This window comes from Phyllobates terribilis, unplaced genomic scaffold, assembly GCF_046119375.1.
Source record: "Phyllobates terribilis strain yellow unplaced genomic scaffold, ASM4611937v1 Scaffold_37__1_contigs__length_12642776, whole genome shotgun sequence".
Classification (NCBI taxonomy): Eukaryota; Metazoa; Chordata; class Amphibia; order Anura; family Dendrobatidae; genus Phyllobates; species Phyllobates terribilis.
Genome location: NW_027362797.1, coordinates 6,725,766 through 6,747,864, shown reverse-complemented (window position 1 = coordinate 6,747,864; position 22,099 = coordinate 6,725,766).

Below are 22,099 nucleotides of genomic sequence, written 5' to 3'. Positions count from 1 at the left end.
TCCACCGTGAAGCATGGAGGAGCAGGTGTGATGGTGTGGGGGTGCTTTGCTGGTGACACTGTTGGGGATTTATTCAAAATTGAAGGCATACTGAACCAGCATGGCTACCACAGCATCTTGCAGCGGTATGCTATTCCATCCGGTTTGCATTTAGTTGGACCATCATTTTATTTTTCAACAGGACAATGACCCCAAACACACCTCCAGGCTGTGTAAGGGCTATTTGACCAAGAAGTAGAGTGATGGGGTGCTACGCCAAATGACCTGGCCTCCACAGTCACCAGACCTGAACCCAATTGAGATGGTTTGGGGTGAGCTGGACCGCAGAGTGAAGGCAAAAGGGCCAACAAGTGCTAAGCATCTCTGGGAACTCCTTCAAGATTGTTGGAAGACCATTTCCGGTGACTACCTCTTGAAGCTCTTCAAGAGAATGCCAAGAGTGTGCAAAGCAGTCATCAAAGCAAAAGGTGGCTACTTTGAAGAACCTAGATTATAGGACATATTTTCAGTTGTTTCACATTTTTTGTTAACTATATAATTCCACATGTGTTAATTCATAGTTTTGATGCCTTCAGTGTGAATGTACAATTTTCATAGTCATGAAAATACAGAAAAATCTTTAAATGAGAAGGTGTGTCCAAACTTTTGGTCTGTACTGTATGTCTGAATGAATGGTGCAGCCGCACATCCCTTATATGTCTCTTCTGTTGGGTATGTGACTTAGGGGTTCCTTTGGTTATCATAAAATCTATGGCACTAATAATAACAATAAGGGTCTTTTTTGGCGTTCCTAGTATATTTTTCTATCTTTCCTCATACGCCTATTTATATATGGCCATTGGCCCTATTACGCCACATTTATTATTTTTTGCCATTTTTTGCCACTTGTTGAGATCTGGACACCTCGATCCGGTGTCTAGTGTGTCAGAGTGCATGATCATGATGCTGCCTCACACACTGACCCAATGAATTGCACCACCTCATGGGTCAGTGTGTCGGACATGCCCTGCTTCCACATACATACCTGCAATAATGCAGGGACGTGGTCACGTGCACCTAGATAGGGCGCGTTCCCGCGCATGCGCATAACCCAGACGCTGGATGGATGCGTCCCGGAAATACTTACCTCTCTCCTTCCGGTTCTGCACATCTGATTCTAATGCGCTCGCGCTGGGACAACATGGCGGCTGCATCGGATGGTGATTTTCGCATCTGGGACCAGCCTGGGTAATTACTAAATTTTCTTTTAGATATAAATAAGAGACCAGCTCAGCTGCTCTAATACCACACCTCTCCCCTGTTGAAGCCACAGCGTTAGTGGCGATACACGTGGGGTTGTGGTCCTTCTGACCCCCTTGATATACACGGGTACATTTTTACCCCAGCTTACAGGTCGTATTTTAGGAGTCTCTAAATATTGGCATGGGGACGTTTAATCCCTCTCCTACGTCTTCCCTTTTCTTGGGTAAAATTGTGGCTATTTACCACTATGAATTTTGATAACACTGCTTTTATTTAAATGAATGTATATAATATAGTGGTGCTGTTATTGTTACCATAAACTGTTTGGTGCCTATGTGGAGCCCTGCTGCGCATTGATGCCACAGAACCCAGAAGGGTGCATGGATTGACTTCTCCACAAGAGGCCGTCACTACATTCATACACCTCCACCTTCCACCTCAGACCAGCAAAGGGAGCCGGTTAGGGACATATATAGGGAAGGTGGAGCTAGGCAGTTCAGTTGAGTTCTCAGTCAGTGTTCAGTTTCAGTTCAGTCAGTCAGCTCAGAGTGAGCAGAGAGCGTGCCGACGCTCAGAGAGCGGTGAAGACGCAGCACGCCAGCCGCCAAGTAGTGAGGGCCCTGAGTGTGGTCGACGGCGAGAGGAAAAGGAGAGTGGAACTAAGGGGGCAGAGGAGCATAGTAAGCTCACCCCGATATATATATACCGGACACCGGGTCCGCGCCTACAGGGACTCCTTATACCCAGTAGGAACCACCGGAACCCCTGGAGAACTACAGGTCCCAGGTTCACCAAATGCTGATTGCAGAACCAGGGCTAGGAGTCACAGAGGTCCCAGCGTCCAGGGAGAGTGATCTCCAAAGAGAAGGCCCTACCACCAGGATAGCAGGTGCAGAGAGAGACAGTAACCAAGCTAGGCCCAGCTCCAGCCAGGCCAGAAGCTTAGAGAGTAAAGCAACGGATCAGGAGGCCCTATACCCGCTCACTGGGTAGAGTCCAGAAGTGCGCCCTTCACCTGGAGTACCCTGGACCGTGCCTGCAGCATCACCAGTAAAGGTACTGAAGCTTACCCCCGTGTGAGTGTCCGTCCTTCCTCCGGGACCGTCCTGCCGTCTCTCCCCTGCACCACCATCCAGTACATTCCCCACGCTGCCCTGAGGCCCGCTCCACCTGTGGGGAGCCATTCCATCACAAGCTGCCCTACCATCTGCCTCAGAGGACTGTTGCAGCGCTGGTGATCCTCACCAGACACCACAGGTGGAGTCACAAATAATCCCAACAACCCCATATAATAAAAGTATTCCCCCATTTAACTAACCGCCCTGGGTCACGTACCGGGCCAGCCACCGTGATATCCCCCGGCAACTAGAGGCCCGGCTGCCGAGTCACCTAAAATAGGAGAAGGATTTATTTATTTGGTCACAGGGACCTACATGGGTCTACATAAATAAGCTGGGTGCAAGTATTGATGTTACATATCTATTGGTGATGTTTGTACACATATAGGGTTTTTTTTGACCACTGTTATATTCAAATGTGGTACTATTGATGTATTTAAGCGTTATGCTTTTTAAATGTTTTTAACTTTTTGCATGTTTGTCCGGCCCTTATGAATTAATAAAATCATGTTGGTATACATTTAGTGCTCCCTGTCTTTCCATGCATACCACTTTCCTTCCTTTTTTTGCGTGCTACTTGTTCTGGCTTGGGTATGTGACGGGTTGAGCAACATCTTATCTTACTGATGGTGCCCTCCTTTTTGCTTCTTTCATTGTAAATAGTTCAGAACCCACTGTTTACTTTCAAGTGGCAGAGAGGTCAAGAATAGAGATGAGCGAAACCGAACGTAAAAGTTTGGGGTTCATACCGGACAGGTACTGTCGTTTTAATGTTCGGAGTTCCAAGGAAGTCCATTAGAGAGAGAGAGAGAGAAGAAATTTTTATTTCCCAGATCCAAAGTTCAGGTTTCCATTGTTTTCAATGGGGTTTGGGTTCTGGTTCAAGTTGAGGTACAGTTCTGGTACCCGATCCAAACTTTGGACTAAAGTTTGGGTTGGGTACTAGAACCCGAACTTCCATGGGTCCTCTCATCCCTATTCAAGAATCCTTCTCCGACTTTGGCTTCTCCTATGTCCTAAGGAAGTTTGATGTTCTGGAGATGAAGAAACTGGGGCTGCAGCTGTTGCTCCACATTCATCCTAGACATCACCAGTGGTTGTAGTATTAGACAGGGATGGGCCAGGCACTTCTTCCTCCTCATTTACATTTTCCTCAAGATTATCTTAAGTGCTTTTAAGAAATGTCAATATGAAAATTGGCTTATTATTAAACAAAATCTGTAAAAATATTAATTCCTGATGGAGGATGGTGCACTCCTTATGGTTGTCTTTTTGAAGCAGTGGCATGGTTGTGCCACTGGTGTGAACTGTGTGCTCTCTCCGATACTGCAAGCAGAGGCAGGGTTGTCCCTACAACATCAGAGGAGAACAGGGCATGGAACCTGCCAAGATCTAGCAATTCAGCCAGCTTCATAGCAGTGCTTGAAAGCTGTAGAGCAAGGAGCTTGTAAGCACTGCTCTCCTTGCTTAAGAGACTTCCAGCGCTGATGAACTTCAGAAGTGGCCAGTCTCCAATGATATCCAATGACCATAAACATAGGGTCTCTTATTTGTTTTGAGCCAGTGTGAATTTCATGGACCTCGTCTAAACTTCTCCCTACAGCTCCTCCACTTCTGTGATCGAGCTCGGATGCGAAGAGCTCCAACAACTACTCAACCAATGCACAGTCATGATATCCCTCACAAATGCTCTCTCACAATTCGGTCCTATTATGAACAAGAAAAATTAAGCGGTCTATATCCAGCTTTGACATGATTGATGAATGCTGACAGCACATATTCTAACTACTATCAAAACAAGAAATGCAAATATACTGCTAAAAGGGAATTTTCCAGGTATAGCCTAGAAACCAGACAGAAAAATGGACAGCACATGGATGAAACATACAGTACAGACCAAAAGTTTGGACACACCTTCTCATTTAAAGATTTTTCTGTATTTTCATGACTTTGAAAATTGTACATTCACCCTGAAGGCATCAAAACTATGAATTCACACATGTGGAATTATATACTTAACAAAAAAGTGTGAAACAACTGAAAATATGTCTTATATTCTAGGTTCTTCAAAGTAGCCACCTTTTGCTTTGATGACTGCTTTGCACACTCTTGGCATTCTCTTGATGAGCTTCAAGAGGTAGTCACCAGAAATGGTTTTCACTTCACAGATGTGCCCTGTCAGGTTTAATAAGTGGGATTTCTTGCCTTATAAATGGGGTTGGGACCATCAGTTGTGTTGATCCCCGACTCACATTAAAAATGGACATATCTCCATTTTTTTTGGACTGAATTGTCTGCCCCTCCCTTCCAAAATAAGACATGTAAACAGCACTACAGACTGTAATGGATACATGTTCTATCCATAAAAAACAAGGATAAAACACATATGTGAAAAATAGATGTCTGGATGAGGCCCAAAACTGTTGGCACCCTTGAAATTGTTCCAGAAAATGAAGTATTACTCCCAGAAAATTATTGCAATTACACAATTTGTTGTGCACATATTTGTTTCCTTTGTGTATTGGAACAACACAAAAAAAACTGAGAAAAAAATGGCAAATTGGACATTTCACACTAAACCCCAAAAATGTGCCAGACAAAATTGTTGGCACCCACAACTTAATATTTGGTTGCACACCTACCACCTTGTAATCAGCCAGTGGGCCTGTATCTAGGGCTACAGATACTCACTGTGCTGTTTAGTGACATGGTGTGTACCGCACTCAACATGGACCAGAGGAAGCAAAGGAAAGAGTTGTCTCAGGAGATTAGAAAGAAAATTATAGACAAGCATGTTAAAGGTAAAGGTTATAAGACCATCTGCAAGCAGCTTGATGTTCCTGTGACTACAGTTGTACATATTATTTAGAAATTTAAGATCCATGGGACTGTAGCCAACCTCCCTGTATGTGGCCGCAGGAGGAAAATTAATGACAAATCAAAGAAACGGATAATACGAATGGTAACAAAAGAGCCCAGGATAACTTCTAAAGAGATTAAAGGTGAACTTCAAGCTCAAGGAACATCAGTGTCAGATCGCACCATCCGTCGTTGTTTGATCCAAAGTGGACTTCATGGGAGATGACCAAGGAGAACACCATTGTTGAAAAAAATCATAAAAAAAGCCAGACTAGAATTTGCCAAACTACATCTTGGTAAGCCACAAAGCTTCTGGGAGAATGTCCTATGGACAGATGAGACAAAAATGGAAGTTTTTGGCAAGGCACATCAGCTCTATGTTCACAGATGGAAAAATGAAGCATATCAAGAAAAGAACACTGTCCCTACTGTGAAACATGGAGGAGGCTCGGTTATGTTCTGGGGCTACTTTGCTGCATCTGGAACAGCGTGTCTTGAATCTGTGCAGGGTACAATGAAATTTCAAGACTATCAAGGGATTCTAGAGAGAAATGTGCTGCCCAGTGTCAGAAAGCTTGGTCTCAGTCGCAGAGCATTGGTCTTGTAACTAGATAATGACCCAAAACACACAGCTAAAAACACCCAAGAATGGCTAAGAGGAAAACATTGGACTATTCTGAAGTGACCTTCTATGAACCCTGACCTAAATCCTATTAAGCATCTTTGGAAAGAGCTGAAACATGCCATCTGGAAAAGGCAACCTTCAGACAACTGGAGCAGTTTGCTCATGAGGAGTGGGCCAAAATACCTGTCGAGAGGTGCAGAAGTCTCATTGACAGTTACAGGAATCGTTTGATTGCAGTGATTGCCTCAAAAGGTTGTTCAACAAAATATTAAAGTTAAGGGTACCATCATTTCTGTCCAGGCCTATTTCATGAATTTAATTTTTTTAAAAAAATCTGTGGAAGCAGGGCTGAAAAGCAATGTCTGACTTTCATTTGTTCATTTTCATAGATTTTTAATTTATTACTTTTGTCAGATTCAAGTTATTTCTGTGACCATTGTGGGTTTTTATTTCATTAAACGAGGGGTACCAACAATTTTAACCACGTGTGTATGTCTCTGTGTCAGCAGTGGAGTGTTCCTGGGTCTCCTGCCATAGGGTTTCATTTAATTCAAATGTCAACGGATAGTTTGCGCTGACACTGATGAACCCTGAACCTGCAGGACTGCTTGAATTTCTTTGGAACTTGATTGGGGCTGCTTATTTACCATCCAGACTATCCTGCATTCTAACCTTTCATCAACTTTTCTTTGCCGTCCACAACCAGGGAGATTCGCTACAGTGCCATGGGTTGTAAACTTCTTGATGATATTGCACACAGTGGACAAAGGAACATCAAGATCTCTGCAGGTGGACTTGTAAACTTGAGATTGTTAATATTTTTAAATAATTTTGGTTCTCAAGTCCTCAGACAGTTCTCTTCTCTTCTTTTTGTTCCCCATGCTTAGTGTGGCACACACAGCCACGCAATACAATGATTGAATCAACTTCTCCCCTTTTTATCTGGTTTCAGTCACTACGGTTACTAGCCACAGATGAGTTTGAATGAGCATCACATGCTTGAAACCTAGTTGTTTACGCACATTTTTTTGAAAGGCGCCAACAATATTGCCCAGTCCATTTTTGGGGTTTAGTGTGAAATTATGTCCAATTTGCCTTTTCTTCTCTGGTTTTTTTTTGTGTTGTTCCAATACACACAATAAACATGTGTATAACAAAACATGTGTAATTGCAATAATTTTCTGGGAGAAATACTTCATTCTCTGGAACAATTTCAAGGGTGCCATGACTGTATCTTTGAAAGACAAAAAAAGGGGGTGGGGTGGAAAAGCGCAGTGCTTGTGTGAACCTGTATGGAAGTAGAATATACGTGCAGATACAGTGGTCTGCTCACCTGAGTGGGTTGTGCAGACCGCACAACCCAGGTTAAACAGCTACTGGCACTGATAGCGCTGCCACGATGCCTTCAGTGTCTCCTCTGGATTAGCAGATGGAGCTTCCAATCATGTGATTCCGGGTGGGGTCACATGGGTGATGACATCATCGCAGGTACTACAGGTCCTGCAGCTGAAATTGTATCCAGTTCTCTGCAGCCTCCAGCCACAACTCCCAAGGGAAAAGTGAACAGTGTGCAAATTGAAGTGGTCAGTGGGACGCTAGAAAATTGGATAAGGCGCTGGAAAAGGATAAAACAAACCTCTTTATTGAAGCTCTAATGCCCACAATGCGTTTCTGCAGCGGTCCGCTGCCTTCATCAGGTGGAGATAATAAATTGGACTTTATTGAAGGTTTGTGTACTGTAAAACGGGCCGTCATTACTGCGTCATAGAGAAATTGAGCTGCGTCACAGAGCCGGGAGAGAGTCGCGGTTGCGCGGCTAAAGAAGCGTGAGGATAGCCACGCCATTTTTGTTTTTTTGTTTGTCCTTTTTCTTCTTCGCTCTGCCGGAGATTGACGAAGGGGAGTGGCTGATTCTGAAAAGACTCTAAGTGCTCGACCTTTTCTCATAGAGTCACCGATTACCGAAGGAGTTGATTGTAGCGGCTGGCAACGATTAACTAGGGGGGCACCGTCATGAGTGAAACAGATGATGTCCGAGACCTTGATGGAGGGGACGCCCAAGACGCAGCAGCAGCCGATTCCTCAGCTGGAGAAGGAGCCGCAGCATCTGAAGCGATGGCCCTGATAATGCCAATTGCCTTGCCGTACGTACCGGGGGCCAAATGGTTACCGACGTATGAAGGTAAACCCGGTACCTTAGCAGCTTTCAAACGTAAAATGTGTGCGGTGCTGGACATGTATGCAATGACAGGAAAATGAGGCGTCCTGCTGCGCATTGGTGCCACAGATCCTAGAGGGGTGCATGGACGGATTCCTCCACAAAAGGCCCTCATAGCATTCACACACCTCCACCTTCCACCTCAGACCACCAGAGGGAGCCCGTTAGGGATATAAATAGGGAAGGTGGAGCTAGGCAGTGCAGTCTAGAGAACAGTTTCCTCAGGGGACAGAGGTAGTTCCAGTCCCTCTAGAGAGAGTTCAGACTCAAAGCTCAGACTATTGAGCCAACGGCCGACGCCATAAGAACGGTGAAGAGTAGCGAGGCCTACTGCCAGTGTGAAGCCAAGTGAGGGCCCCGAGCGGCCAAAGGCAAGAGGAGTGAGCGAGCTACATAGGGGGCAGAGGAGCTTAACCAGCTCACCCCACAAGCATTTACCGGACACCGGGTCCGCGTCTGCAGGGATTCCTAAGGACCGGCAGAAACAACCGGAACCCCTGGCAAACTATATGTCCCAGGAACACCAGAAGCTGACCGTTATCCCAGGGTCAGGAGTCACTGAGGCCCAAGAGACCAGGGAGTGTGATCTCCAACAGAAGGCCCTACCACCAGGTCAGCCGCTGCAAGACAGAGACCAAGTTAGGCCTAGCTTCAGGCAGGTCATAAACTTATCAGGAAAAGGCAAGAAACAGGAGGCCCCACACCCGCTCACTGGGGTGAGTCCTGAAATGCACCCTTCACCCTACAGTGCCCTGGATCGTGCCTGAAACACCACCAGTAAAGGTACTGAAGTGAACTGTTGTGAGTGTGCCTATTCTTCTTCTGACCCGGCTGGGTCCCCTCTGTCCTGCATCCCCTCTCCTACGCTGCCCTGAGGCCCCACTCCACCTGTGGGGAGCCGCGCCAACTAAGCTGCCTGACCACCGGCCTCAGAGGACTGTAGCAGCGCTGGTGGTCCACACCAGACACCACGGGTGGCGTCACGAACTTTCCCCTATCCCACTTACTTTCCCCCTTTTTCTTTTTAAGAGTGACCCCAGGGTACGGGCCCGGGAGCCGGCCACCGCGACATCCCCCAAACCTAACAGCAAGGCCCGGGCGCCGAGTCATCCCCAACACCCTGGGCGCGTCAATAGCAGCGAGTCTCCGTTGTCCAGGGACAATTAATAGGTGCAGCGGAGCTAGAAGCTGAGACTTGGAGCGATGCTGATGGAGACTCTATAGAAAATGTGTTTGATAAGCTCAAAGCTGCTTTTGAAAAATGCACACAGTCTGAACTAAGGATGCTATTCTACCAATGCAAGCAGAGACCGCAAGATACCATCAGAGACTTTGCCCTACGTTTACAAGCGGCACTCCGGTCCATAAAACAGGTAGATCCAGCAAGTGTGCAAGATGAAGATAAATTGCTTGCAGAACAGTTTATGAATGGGTTGAGATCAGACTTTCATCGTCAGCAGGTGCACATGTGGGTCCTAGATCATCCAGATGTGGATTTTAATACCTTAAAGGACCGTGCTATAACTGTGCTACGAGACCCATTACCTACAAAACCTGCAATCATATCCTGGCAGGTTAATACCTCTCACATGAACTTAGAGTCTAAACCTAAAGACTCTGTAAAATCGGTAGGACAAGCTGTCGTACCCGAATCTGCTGATGACCTACGTAATCAAGTGTTACAACTAACCAAAAACATGGACTACGTGCTAAAACTCTTGCAAGCCAGGCCGGAGGCACAACCACCAAGCAAAATCCAGTTAGCTGAATCACCTGAGGATGTTCAGTGGATGAGGAGAAAGCTCATGTTGCCCGTGCAGGGGACCAGCGCACCATTCCGACGCAGAGCCACCGACCACACGGATTCTTCAGGACAACCCGTTTGCCCTTGTTGCAACAAACTGGGCCACTTTGCAAGAAGATGTCGTTTAAACCCGAGATTCCTGGGTCCCAGGGCCAACCCCCAGGAATAAAACAGCAGGGCCCATATGACAGGCGTGTGTATGTGGGAGGCCGCCCGTACGTCAACATTACGCTAGAAGGAATCCCCACATCGGCCCTATTGGACACTGGGTCACAAGTCACCACCATCCCACATATCCTTTACAAGCAATTTTGGTCTGATGCTGATCTTAGCCCCCCAGACTCTAGTCTTGTCATTTTAGCAGCTAATGGTCAACCACTGAATCAGGTGGGGTTTAGAGAGGTGACAATAAAGCTGGGGAGGGTGAAGATGAGATGCCAGGGGTTATGTGTGGTAGAAGATGACCCCAATAACAAATGTCCTTACATGGTGCTTGGTACTAATGTGATTGAAAACTGCCTTGAAGAAGTGCTGTTTTCACTCCAACAGATTACAGAGACTGCTGGCATTGGGCAGAGGAGAGTCCTACAAAGAAATCCGTGCCTTAATTCACAAGCAACAGGTAAATCTGTCTTGAGGGGAGATTGGCAGTGCGCGGGTAACGGACCCGTTTCCCATTGTATTACCACCAAACAGTGAAATGATGATATGGTGTCGAGCAGCTATGGGTATCAGAAGAAAGGAATACCAGGCAATTGTAGAACAGGTATATTCAGAGCATAGACCTACACTGCTGACAGCTAGAGGGGTGGTGGATGTAGGCAGGGGAAGAGTACCAATCCGTGTGTTGAATTGTGGTGAGGAAGAAGTGAAACTACCCCGGTATGCTACTGTAGCAAAGCTGTACACTGTCAGTAATAACAACATACAGACACTAGAGCCCTTGCCCCCGTCAAGTCAGGCGGAGGACAACAACCCCAAGGGACAGCTGGAGGAGTGGTGTCAGTGTGTCACCCCAGGCCTGGATGCCACAAATACTAAAGGCTGTGTCTGAGAGCAGGAGGGAGGTTCCCTGGTCAGGGACAATTAGCATACAGCACCTCCTGTCCCAGGCCAGTAGGGGGAGCTGGCTGCCCCTATAAAAGCTGTAACTGAGGGCAGGGTTAGGGAGAACTGGACGACCTAGCTCAGGACTGAGACTAGTCCCAGAGAAGTAGGGACAGTTCAGCTGTAGCCAAGGAGTCCGTGAGGCAGAGGAGAAGCTGCGAGCCAGGGACAGAGGCGACGAGAGCCGGTCCTGGATGAGAGAACTACACTACCGGACATTGGGGTCCGAGGCTGTCAGGGTTGTAAGCCCAGCAGCAGAGTAACCAACCCGGGAGGGATTTCAGGTCCCTTGGCCTAAGAAGCCTGGAGGCTCCGCCACACAGAGGGACCAGTACAGCACGGAGAAGCAAAAGTTACCTAAGGCCCGAGTCGCAAGCCATACAGGCGAAGTACACGGCCAGCTCAGGAACGTGGGCTATTACACCACGAAAAGGGGGATAGTCAGCAAGGGCAGAGAGAGAACGGTAGGCCTTCACACTCACCCTGACCAGTGGGGCTCGCCCGAATGCTCTCAGACACCCAGGCCCATTCCTACCCAGTACTCCTGTTGGGTCAATAGTAATACCTACAATAAAGACCCTGGACTGTTTGAAGCGGACTCTGAACTCTTATTACTGCGGCCTGCACTATCACCCCCAGCATTCACCTACACTGCCCTGAGGCTACACTCTTCCCGTGGGGAGTTGTCCTACCCCTGTGCTGCACACCAACATCAGCCTCAGTGGTCTGCCTCGCAGCGGCGGTCATTCCTGACCGCAATCCACAGGTGACGTAGTCGGACATTCAAAAACACTGATAAATAGGCTGCCACAATTTGGTCTGACCACCCTGAGCCATGGGATTGGGTTGCCACTACTACCCCCAGCATCGCATAGAAGCCCGGTTCCGGGTACCCCATGGCCCAGGGGGCGAGTCAGCTTTGGCGTAGTCGGCAGGATTGTGACCAACCCGCCACAAACTGGTATTGCGTGCCTGAAAAAGACTTTATACTTACCTGAGTGAAGTTTCCCGCCATGCGTAGCCATTGCCCGCCATCTTCAGCCGTTTCCCGCCATCGGGCGCCATCTTCATGACGCCGCGCGGGAAGAAGAGGGGCGTGGACGTCCAAACCGCGCGAGACCCGAAGCACCGCCCTCCTCACCGACGCTGCGCAAGGTCCTGGAAGGAGAGAAAGAGACGCTGACGTCACCAGGACGCGACGCAAGTCCTCGCCCGGAGCAGCACCAGCGGAGCCGCAGCCTACGAAAGAGGAACAATGGAAGGTAGGCCACGGTTAACTAGGGGGAAGGAAGATGTCGGACGCGAAGGGACCTTCTACCACCAGCGTGGCGGCAGCAGCGGTGATGCCGTTCTCCATGCCCTACATCCCCGGAGCGGCCTGGCTGCCCCAATACTCAGGGGAATCCCATACATTAACTGACTTTAAGGAAAGACTGCACAGTTTATTTAAAGTTTATCCCCTGACAAAAGAACAGAAAGTGAGCATTCTGACGGGGCAGCTAACCGGTGCAGCCCAGCGGGAAGTGAAATCATGGTCAGATGAGGAGAAAAGGACTGTAAAGGACATTCTGACCCAGCTGCGGAGTACCTTTGATACCCGTACCTCAGCTGAAATTAAAATGCAGTTCTACGGATGTAAGCAACGGGCACAAGACAGCATTAGAGACTATGCCCTAAACTTGCAAGAAGCCTTGAGAGCAATCAAACAAGCTGACCCTGACAGCGTGCAGGATACAGATAAGCTATTAACTGAACAGTTCATAGAAGGTCTGCTGTCTAGTGCCCACAGAACCCAGCTGCGCCTCATGGCCTTTCAGAACCCTGGCCTGACCTTTGCCCAGTTTAAGGATAGGGCCATCCGGGTGCTCCGAGAACCCGCGCCAGGTGGCGCTATAGCTTCCCGGCGCCCTGCCATCACTTACCACCAGGGGGCAGCGCCCTATCCCGCAGACCTTGTGGGGGCTGATGCGCAGGCCCTAAATCCATCCCCGCCTGCAAACCTGCACCATCAGGTCCAAGAACTAACAAACCGTGTCGCTGTATTGACCAGGACCGTACAGTCGTTACAGATGGACCCATCAGGACCAATCAAGCTGGCTTCAAGTCCGGAGGATGTCCCGTGGCGTCGACAGAGGAGGATCCCGTCTTTCAGAGGGAGGCCCGCCGACCGTTACACTGAGGATGGACAGCCGATTTGCCGCCGTTGCAGCCAGCCGGGACACATAGCCAGGTACTGTACTTTAAATGGGTCCGACCTGGGGCAGAGGGCCAATCCCCAGGCATAAGGTCATCAGGCCCGTATAATTGGCGTGATAAGTACGTAGGGGGACGCCCGGTTTTACCCGTAGTGCTGGACGGTATCCCCATGAGAGCACTGCTGGACACCGGGTCCCAAGTGACTACCATCCCCTATGTACTTTTCAAGCAGTACTGGAGTGACACTGACATAACCCGCTATCCAGACAGTGACTTGAGCATCATCGCCAGCAATGGTCAACCCGTGCCGCAGGTGGGGTTCAGAGAGATGACCATCAAGATTGGTAAAGTTGAACTGCCGGCACAGAGAGTGATCATTGTGGACATTGACCGTCGAGAAAGTCACCCTAAAATAACCTTGTGTACTAACGCGATTGAAAATTGTCTTTCAGAAGTGATTGTAATTTTGCAGCAGGTGGCGATGAATGCGAGCTCCAGCCAACAGAGGGTCCTCCAGAAAGAGACAAGAGCCCTGATGAGACGGCAACAGGTAGAACTGTCTGGTGGTGAGATCGGTAGCGCGAGGATGAGCGACCCGTTCCCCATTGCCATGCCTCCCAAAAGTGAAATGATGATCTGGTGTCGGACTGCAATCGGGTTAAGAGGGAGAGACTACCAAGCCTTGGTAGAACCCGTGTACTCAGACAGCAGGCCCACCATTTTGACAGCCCGGGGGGTGGTTGATGTCCGCCATAGAAGGGTGCCCGTCCGGATCTTAAACATTGGGGAAAGGGAAGTACACTTGCCCCGGTACGCTACATTAGCCAAATTGTTTGCTGTCGAACACAATGCTCTCAGGGTCGTGGAACCCTTGCCTCCATCTCCACCGGTGGAGGGTAATGGCTCCCAGAAACCTAAGGAGGACTGGTGCCAGAAACTCCACGTGGGTGCTGACTCCACTCTCTTGCACCAAAAACAAGGAGTCTAGCACTCGCTAGACTTCGGCAGGGTGAAAGGGGTAGAACACCACATCCCCACGGGGAGCCACCCACCAATAAAAGAGAGATACAGACCTGTACCCCCTGCACATTATCAGAACGCAAAGGGCATGCTGAGAGAAATGAAAGAAGCCGGGGTCATTAGAGATAGCTGTAGCCCCTGGGCAGCCCCCTTGGTTCTGGTAAAAAAGAAAGATGGTACCATGAGAATGTGCGTGGACTATAGACAAGTCAATCATATCACCCATAAAGACGCGTACCCGTTACCTAGGATAGAGAAGTCTTTAGCCGCACTAAAATCAGTTAATTTCTTCTCTACTTTGGACCTTACTTGCGGGTACTGGCAGGTTCCTGTGGCACAGGCTGACAAGAAGACCGCCTTCACCACCCCGATGGAATTGAGTGAATTCAACTGTATGCCATTCGGGCTCTGCAATGCACCCGGGACCTTCCAGAGGCTGATGGAATGCTGTCTAGGGCACCGAAACTTCGAGACGGTCCTACTTTACCTGGACGACGTGATTGTCTTTTCGAAGACTTACGAGGACCTTCTAAAGCACCTGGCCGAGGTGTTCGAAGCCCTGGCAGGCTATGGCCTGAAAGTGAAGCCCTCAAAGTGTCACCTGTTATAACCGAAGGTACAGTACCTAGGGCACGTGGTGAGTGCTGAGGGAGTAGCCCCCGACCCCGACAAGGTTACAGCCATCAAGAGCTGGCCAAGCCCCTCTAACATCAAAGAAGTGAGGCAATTCCTCGTTTTGGTAGGCTACTACCGAAGGTTCATCCCCGGGATCACTAAGATGGCAGCTCCAATGCAGGACCTCCTGATAGGTCAGTCTAAATCCAGAAGTCACAAGCCACCCTTCAAGTGGGACAAGCCGGAAGAGGAGTCCTTCCGCCAGTTGAAGATGGCCCTCGCGGGGGATGAGATCCTGGCCTACCCCGATTATGGCCAGCCTTTATCCTCCACACAGACACCAGTAATGTGGGGCTAGGAGCCGTACTGTCCCAAAACCAACAGGGCAGAGAAAGGGTGATCGCGTACGCCAGCCGGAAGCTGAGTCCCACTGAAAAGAACCCGGAGAATTACATCTCCTTCAAGCTAGAATTCTTGGTGGAGGTGTGGGCCGTCACAGAACAGTTTAAACATTACCTGGCCTCCGCAACGTTCACGGACAACAACCCGTTGACACACCTGGACAATGCAAGACTTGGTGCCCTAGAACAGCGGTAGATGGCCCGGCTATCAAATTATGACTTCATAATCAAATACCGGGCAGGCAGAACCAATGCCAATGCAGACGCTCTATCAAGAATGCCCCACCTAACCGAAGGAGAAGAAGACTCGGGAGAGCTGGAGGAAGTAGAGCTCCCTGCGTTCCACCGGTATGGGGCCACTCAGTATTCTCACCGGGTAAGAGACAAAGATCTAACCACCGTCATGTTCAACCCCTTACCACACCACGGCTGGGCTGAAACGCAAGATAGTGACCCTGCAGTTCGCCTGGTGAAAGACCTGTTAACCCAGGCAGACGCTAGCCCTGGCACGGACGCTCCAGAGGAAGCCAAGCAGTTATGGAAGGAGAAAAGCAGGCTATTCCTCTACGAAGGTAAGCTGTGCCGAAGGCTGGTCAACCATCGGACGCACGAGCTGACCTGGCAAGTAGTGGTCCCGAGACAGGATGCAGCAATGGTCCTGGAGGCCTACCATGACAGAGCGGGACACTTCGGGTGGAAGACATCGGAGTTCCTACCGAGAGAGCGGTTCTACTGGATCGGTATGAGAGGGGCCATAGAGAAGTGGAGCAGGGACTGCGGCCCATGTCACCTCAGAAGGAAGGACCATACCAGCCAGAAGACACCCTTGAGGCCCATCGTCACCAGGCAGCCTCTTGAGCTGGTAGCTCTGGACCACGTGAAACTGGCTCCAAGCCGGTCGGGCTACGTCTATGCCCTGACAATAGTGGACCACTATTCCCGGTTCCTGGTGGTGGTTCCTGTTAAAGACTTGACAGCCCAAACAGCGGCCAGAGTCTTCCAACAACACTTCTGCCTTCCATACGGGTATCCAGAACAGGTCTTGACAGATCAAGGTCCAGCGTTTGAGGCGGAAGACTTCCAGGAGTTTTGCAACCTCTACGGCTGTAGGAAGATTCGGACAACGCCTTACCACCCGCAAACCAACAGGCTGTGTGAGAAAATGAACAATATCGTCATCGATCTCCTCAAGACGTTGCCCCTGAAAGAACGCAGCCTGTGGCCGGAGAAGCTGCCAGACCTGATAGACTTGTACAACCATATCCCGGTGAATGCTACCAACTGCACCCTGGCTTACCTGATGCAAGCAAGACCAGGTAAGCTGCCTATGGACCTGGAGATGGGAGTCCTGACACCCGAGGACACCTCCCCAGATGCGGACTGGGATACGGAACGGCGGCTACAGTACAAGAAGGTACAGGAGAGTGTGGAGTGGAGTCTGGCTCAAGCGAGAGAAAAGCAACCAACACGCCCCTGCTGGTCCCCTGGAACCTGGTGAGCAGGTCCTGAAGTGGAAGAGAAGGCTTCACAAGCTAGATGACCAGTGGGAGAGCGACCCGTACACAGTACTGCCATCCAACCACGACAACCCTAAAGTATGTGTAATTACCAAGGATGGAGGAGAAACCACTAGCACTGTCTCCAGAGACCACCTAAAACGATGCCCCGAGCAACTGCAGAATCCAAGTGAAGATCAAGATGACCTTGAGCCAGCAGTGGACAAGGAGCAAATGGTCAGCACCGTTCTCGGAGAGTTCCCCCGGTCCTGGACTCAGATAAACGATGCCATAGTGGTACCCATCCTACACTTCCTTCAACTTACCCAGCAGGAGCCTACAGGAGAGCAGGAAGAACAAGAAGAACAAGCAGCTCCGGAGGCAGAAGAACCCATGCCAGCAGCCCAGGAGAGTCAACCCTCTGCTGACAGTGAGCCTGCCATGCCTGCGGTAAGCCAAAGGACCCGCAGACAGCTTCCTGCCCTGCCTGTAAACCCAGCTAGTAGCTGTACCCTAAATGCTAGTGGGGAAAGCCAGGTTAGACCACCACCAGACAGTGAGTTACGCAGGTCAACCCGGAGCACTAGAGGTCAAATACCAGCTCGCTGGAGGATCTAAATGCACAGTGTATATATTTAATGTTTTATGTTTGTACCCTGGTTATTAATGATGTGTTTCCAGTTTCCCTAGATACAATGGACTGACAGGTTATGGACTGTGAATAACCAGAACTACCATGTAGATAGTTGCACTTGGTGCCCTCTTGTGAAGATGGCCACAGAAGAAAAACCTGTCCCTTGGCCTAAGAAGCCTGGAGGCTCCGCCACACAGAGGGACCAGTACAGCAAAAGGTACCTAAGGCCCGAGTCGCAAGCCATACAGGCGAAGTACACGGCCAGCTCAGGGACGTGGGCTATTACACCACGAAAGGGGGGATAGTCAGCAAGGGCAGAGAGAGAACGGTAGGCCTTCACACTCACCCTGACCAGTGGGGCTCGCCCGAATGCTCTCAGACACCCAGGCCCATTCCTACCCAGTACTCCTGTTGGGTCAATAGTAATACCTACAATAAAGACCCTGGACTGTTTGAAGCGGACTCTGAACTCTTATTACTGCGGCCTGCACTATCACCCCCAGCATTCACCTACACTGCCCTGAGGCTACACTCTTCCCGTGGTGAGTTGTCCTACCCCTGTGCTGCACACCAACATCAGCCTCAGTGGTCTGCCTTGCAGCGGCGGTCATTCCTGACCGCAATCCACGGGTGGCGTAGTCGGACATTCAAACTTAGTCCTGTTTAGTTTTGCTATCTTAGGTGTTTAGCAAGCTCAAGGTTTCTCATGACATATCATCCTATCCAAGGGCCCCTTTAAGGTGGCATGCCACTCTGCCTCTTCATTGAGGTCCAGGTCGCGCTAATCTCTGTCCCCTTAGTCTCCTTTTGGTAGCTCACCCAACAGCAGCACTGCTCACAGACACTTCTTGCTGCTACTTAAAATATACATATATGTATTTGTAACTTAAACCATGTGTCTTTTAGTACCCTTTTTTAATCAATTTCTATAAATAATTGTGTAACTTTAGAAAGTCATTGCATCACTTATCGTACTTACAGTTGGGAAAAAAAGTATTTAGTCAGCCACTAATTGTGCAAGTTCTCCCACTTAAAAAGATGAGAGAGGCCTGTATTTGACATCATAGGTAGACCTCAACTATGAGAGACAAAATGAGAAAGCAAATTCTGAAAACCACATTGTCTGATTTGGAAAGAAACGGTTTTCAAATTTTGGTGGAAAATAAGTATTTGGTCAATTACAAATAAGCAAGATTTCTGTCTCTCACAGACCTGTAACTTCTTCTTTAAGAGGCTCCTCTGTCTTCCACTCATTACCTGTAGTACTGGCACCTGTTTGAACTAGTTATCAGTATAAAAGACACCTGTCCGCAACCTCAAACAGTCACACTCCAAACTCCACTATGGTGAAGACAAAAGAGCTGTCGGAGGACACCAGAAACAAAATTGCACCAGGCTGGGAATGTTAGAACCCTCCTGTTTGCTTTTTCCCATCTTGTGTTTTGCGGTCACGAGACTTTATATTCTAGCTCCGCCCTTTTGGCTGTGCTGGACTTCTGTGTTTGACTGTTTCTCTAGCCAGGTGCTTCTATGCCTTTCTCTGTCAGTTCATTTGGTCCTTCTAGGACCTCTAGTACTTTTTTGTCTGTTAGTCTTTTTGTGTTCTGCAACAACTTCTCTGTTTAGGAGGTGTCACATTTTTGTCCCAGTCCTTAGTTCTTTTAAGGACCCCTCCCCTTATGCTATAGGTCTTCGTTCAGACTAGCCGAGGACTAAGGCGGGTCTATTCGCTAGGAACAGGCAGCTCACTACATCGTAGGGAGTCAGCTTAGTTTTACTGTAGGGACAGTTTTCCCTGGTCTTTCCTTAGTACATGTTGCAGATCATAACAAGGAAGACTGAATCTGCAATAGGCAATCAGCTTGGTGTGAAGAAATCAACTGTGGGAGCAATAATTAGAAAATGGAAGACATACAATACCACAGATAATCTCCCTCGATCTGGGGCTCCACACAAGATCTTACCCCGTGGGCTCAAAATGATCTTAAGAACGGTGAGCAAAAATCCCAGAACCACACAGGGGGACCTAGTGAATGACCTGCAGAGAGTTGGGACCAACGTTACACAGGCTGCTGTGACGCCCAGCTGCGCTTGGTATCACAGATCCTAGAAGGGTGTATTGAAGGATTCCTCCACAAGAGGCCCCTATAACCGTTCCCACATCTCCACCTTCCACCTCAGACCAGCAGAGGGAGCCCGTTAGGGATATAAAAGGGAAGGTGGAGCCAGGCAGCAGTGAGTTGTGAGTAGTGTTGAGCCACCCCCGTAGTGTTCGAGTTCGGTTCGTCGAACACCCGTATGTTCGCCGAACTGTTCATCGAACACCTTCGAACACCGTTAAAACCAATGGCAGGCAAACAAAAACACATAGAAACACATAGAAAACATGTTCAAAGGTGTACAAAAGCTGATAAACTGCTCAGAAGACCAACAAACACATGGAGAAGTGACAAGTACATATAGTCATGCGAAAAGAAAAGCGGTGGAGGAGTAAAAGGAGGGGGAAACACAGATATAGGCATGTCATGCCCTTCTAAAACCAAAAAACTGCAAAGCCGACACGGCCAATCCGTTCCTGCCCGTACGACCTCCGTGTCGCCGGGTTTGTGCCAGAGCCGCGGTGGACCCTGACTGCCAGCCCCCCTCTCCCAATACTGGTGCCTGTCCGCTGGTGGGTCGAGCGAGCCCCCCTGCGGTGGAGGCAGGTCTAATCTTTTTAATTTAAATTGTCTCTCTAATTTGAATGAGTACACTTTAAATCCTTTTACAAGGATCTATTGGAGGGCAAGTCTCATGCCAGCAGCCGCGTAATTCCAGCTCCAGTAGCGTCCACTAAAGCAAATGCAGTTAAAAAGCTGTTATAAGGATCGAGCTTGGCGGTCCACCGCAAGGCGTCCTACTGCCAGTCCCAGCCCGTGTGCCTTGGGGTGCCTCCCCGAAGCTCTTCACTGAGTGTCCCGGGGGCCCGAACCATTTCCTTTGAAAAAATTAAGTGTCCAAACTACAGGTGGTGTAGCTTGCTTAACAGCTGGGATAATCCGCTGACTAGCAGACACTGCTACTAGGCACAAAGTATTTCCTGGGCTAGATGCAGTTAAAAATTTGTAATTAGATACTCTCGTTGGATGCTGAGAAAGCATTCCATAGAGTCTCCTGGCACGCCATATATTATTCTCTTAAAAAGCTTGGGGTAGGGGTCTAGGGGACCCTTTTATAGGCAAAATCACGGCCCTGTATCGCAATACGTCACCTAGGCTGAAGATAGATGGAACATTTTCATCACCTTTCATAATCACCAATGGGGCAAGGCAGGGATGTCCTCTGTCCCCTCTCTTATACATCCTAGTGACGGAGCACCTGCTCTCATCAATTTGCCATAACCAATATTAGGTGGATTGAGGTGGGAGGCACCGAGTACAAGTGCTCTGCATTTGCTGATGATGTCCTAGTATATATCACTCAATCACATATATCCATCCCTGCTGTTATGGCTGAAATAGATCACTTTGTTACATGGTCAAATTTTAAAATCAATGCAGCGAAGTCTGAGGCCCTTGATGTCTCCCTCCCCAAATCCATACAGGATTCCATCCAGTCCAACTTTCCCTTTGCCTGGCCCTCACAGGGTATCAAATACTTAGGAATTCGTATTCATAGAGACCTCTCCCGTCTATGTTATCTTCATTTTGGGCCCTTTATTGAACAACTCCATACAGACCACGGTTGGCAAGTTAGAACTGTAAGATTCACTACGTGAACCACTGGTGTTTTGTGGAAAAGCACATGTACACTGTGTTCCAAATTATTATGCAAAAAAGTGTTTAGGAGTGATAAGGTAAGAATCTTTTTGTTTGTCAGTTAAACTCATTGATGGTGATGTGTGTCAGGGCTCTTTATATCACTGTAAGCAATTGCAGACACCTGTGCTAATTAGTTTGGCAGGTGTGTCCAATGAAAGGCAAGACTACTTAAGAAGGCTGTCCCACATTATTAAGCAGCCTACATTTTCTGCCAAAATGGGAAAGAAAAAGGATGTGTCAGCTGCTGAGAAGCAACAAATTGTGGAGTGTTTAGGTCAAGGCATGACTACAATCAACATTCCCAAGACACTTCATCCTGATCATCGCACAATGAAGAAGTATGTAGCTGATTCACAGTACACACGTGTGCGTGCTGATAAGGGAAAATTGAGGACTCTTTCCTACAGGCAATTACGTCAGGTTAAAAGAGCAGCGGCAAAAAAGCCTTGTCATAGCAGCAGACAGGTTTTTGAAGCTGCTGGTGCCTCCAACGTCCCCCAAACAACAAGATGCAGGGTCCTTCAGAGGTTTGCAGCTGTGCATATGCCATCCTGTCGACCTCCTCTATCCACTTCACACAAGCAGAAACGGCTCCAGTGGGCCAAACAATACATGAAGACTGACTTCAAAACTGTTTTGTTCACCGATGAGTGCCGTGCAACGCTCGATGGTCCAGATGGATGGAGTGGAGGATGGCTGGTTGATGGACACCCCATGCAAACACGGCTACGGCGCCAACAAGGGGGAGGTGGAGTAATGTTTTGGGCTGGAATCATGGGGATTGTCGGCCCCTTTAGGATCCCTGACGAGGCAAAGATGAACTCCATAATGTATGTGGTGTTTCTCAAACAGCACTTCCTGCCATGGTTCAAGAAGAAGAACCGTGTATTCCGCAGCAAGATCATTTTCATGCATGATAATGCCCGGTCTCATGCTGCACATAACACATCTGCATCTCTGGCTG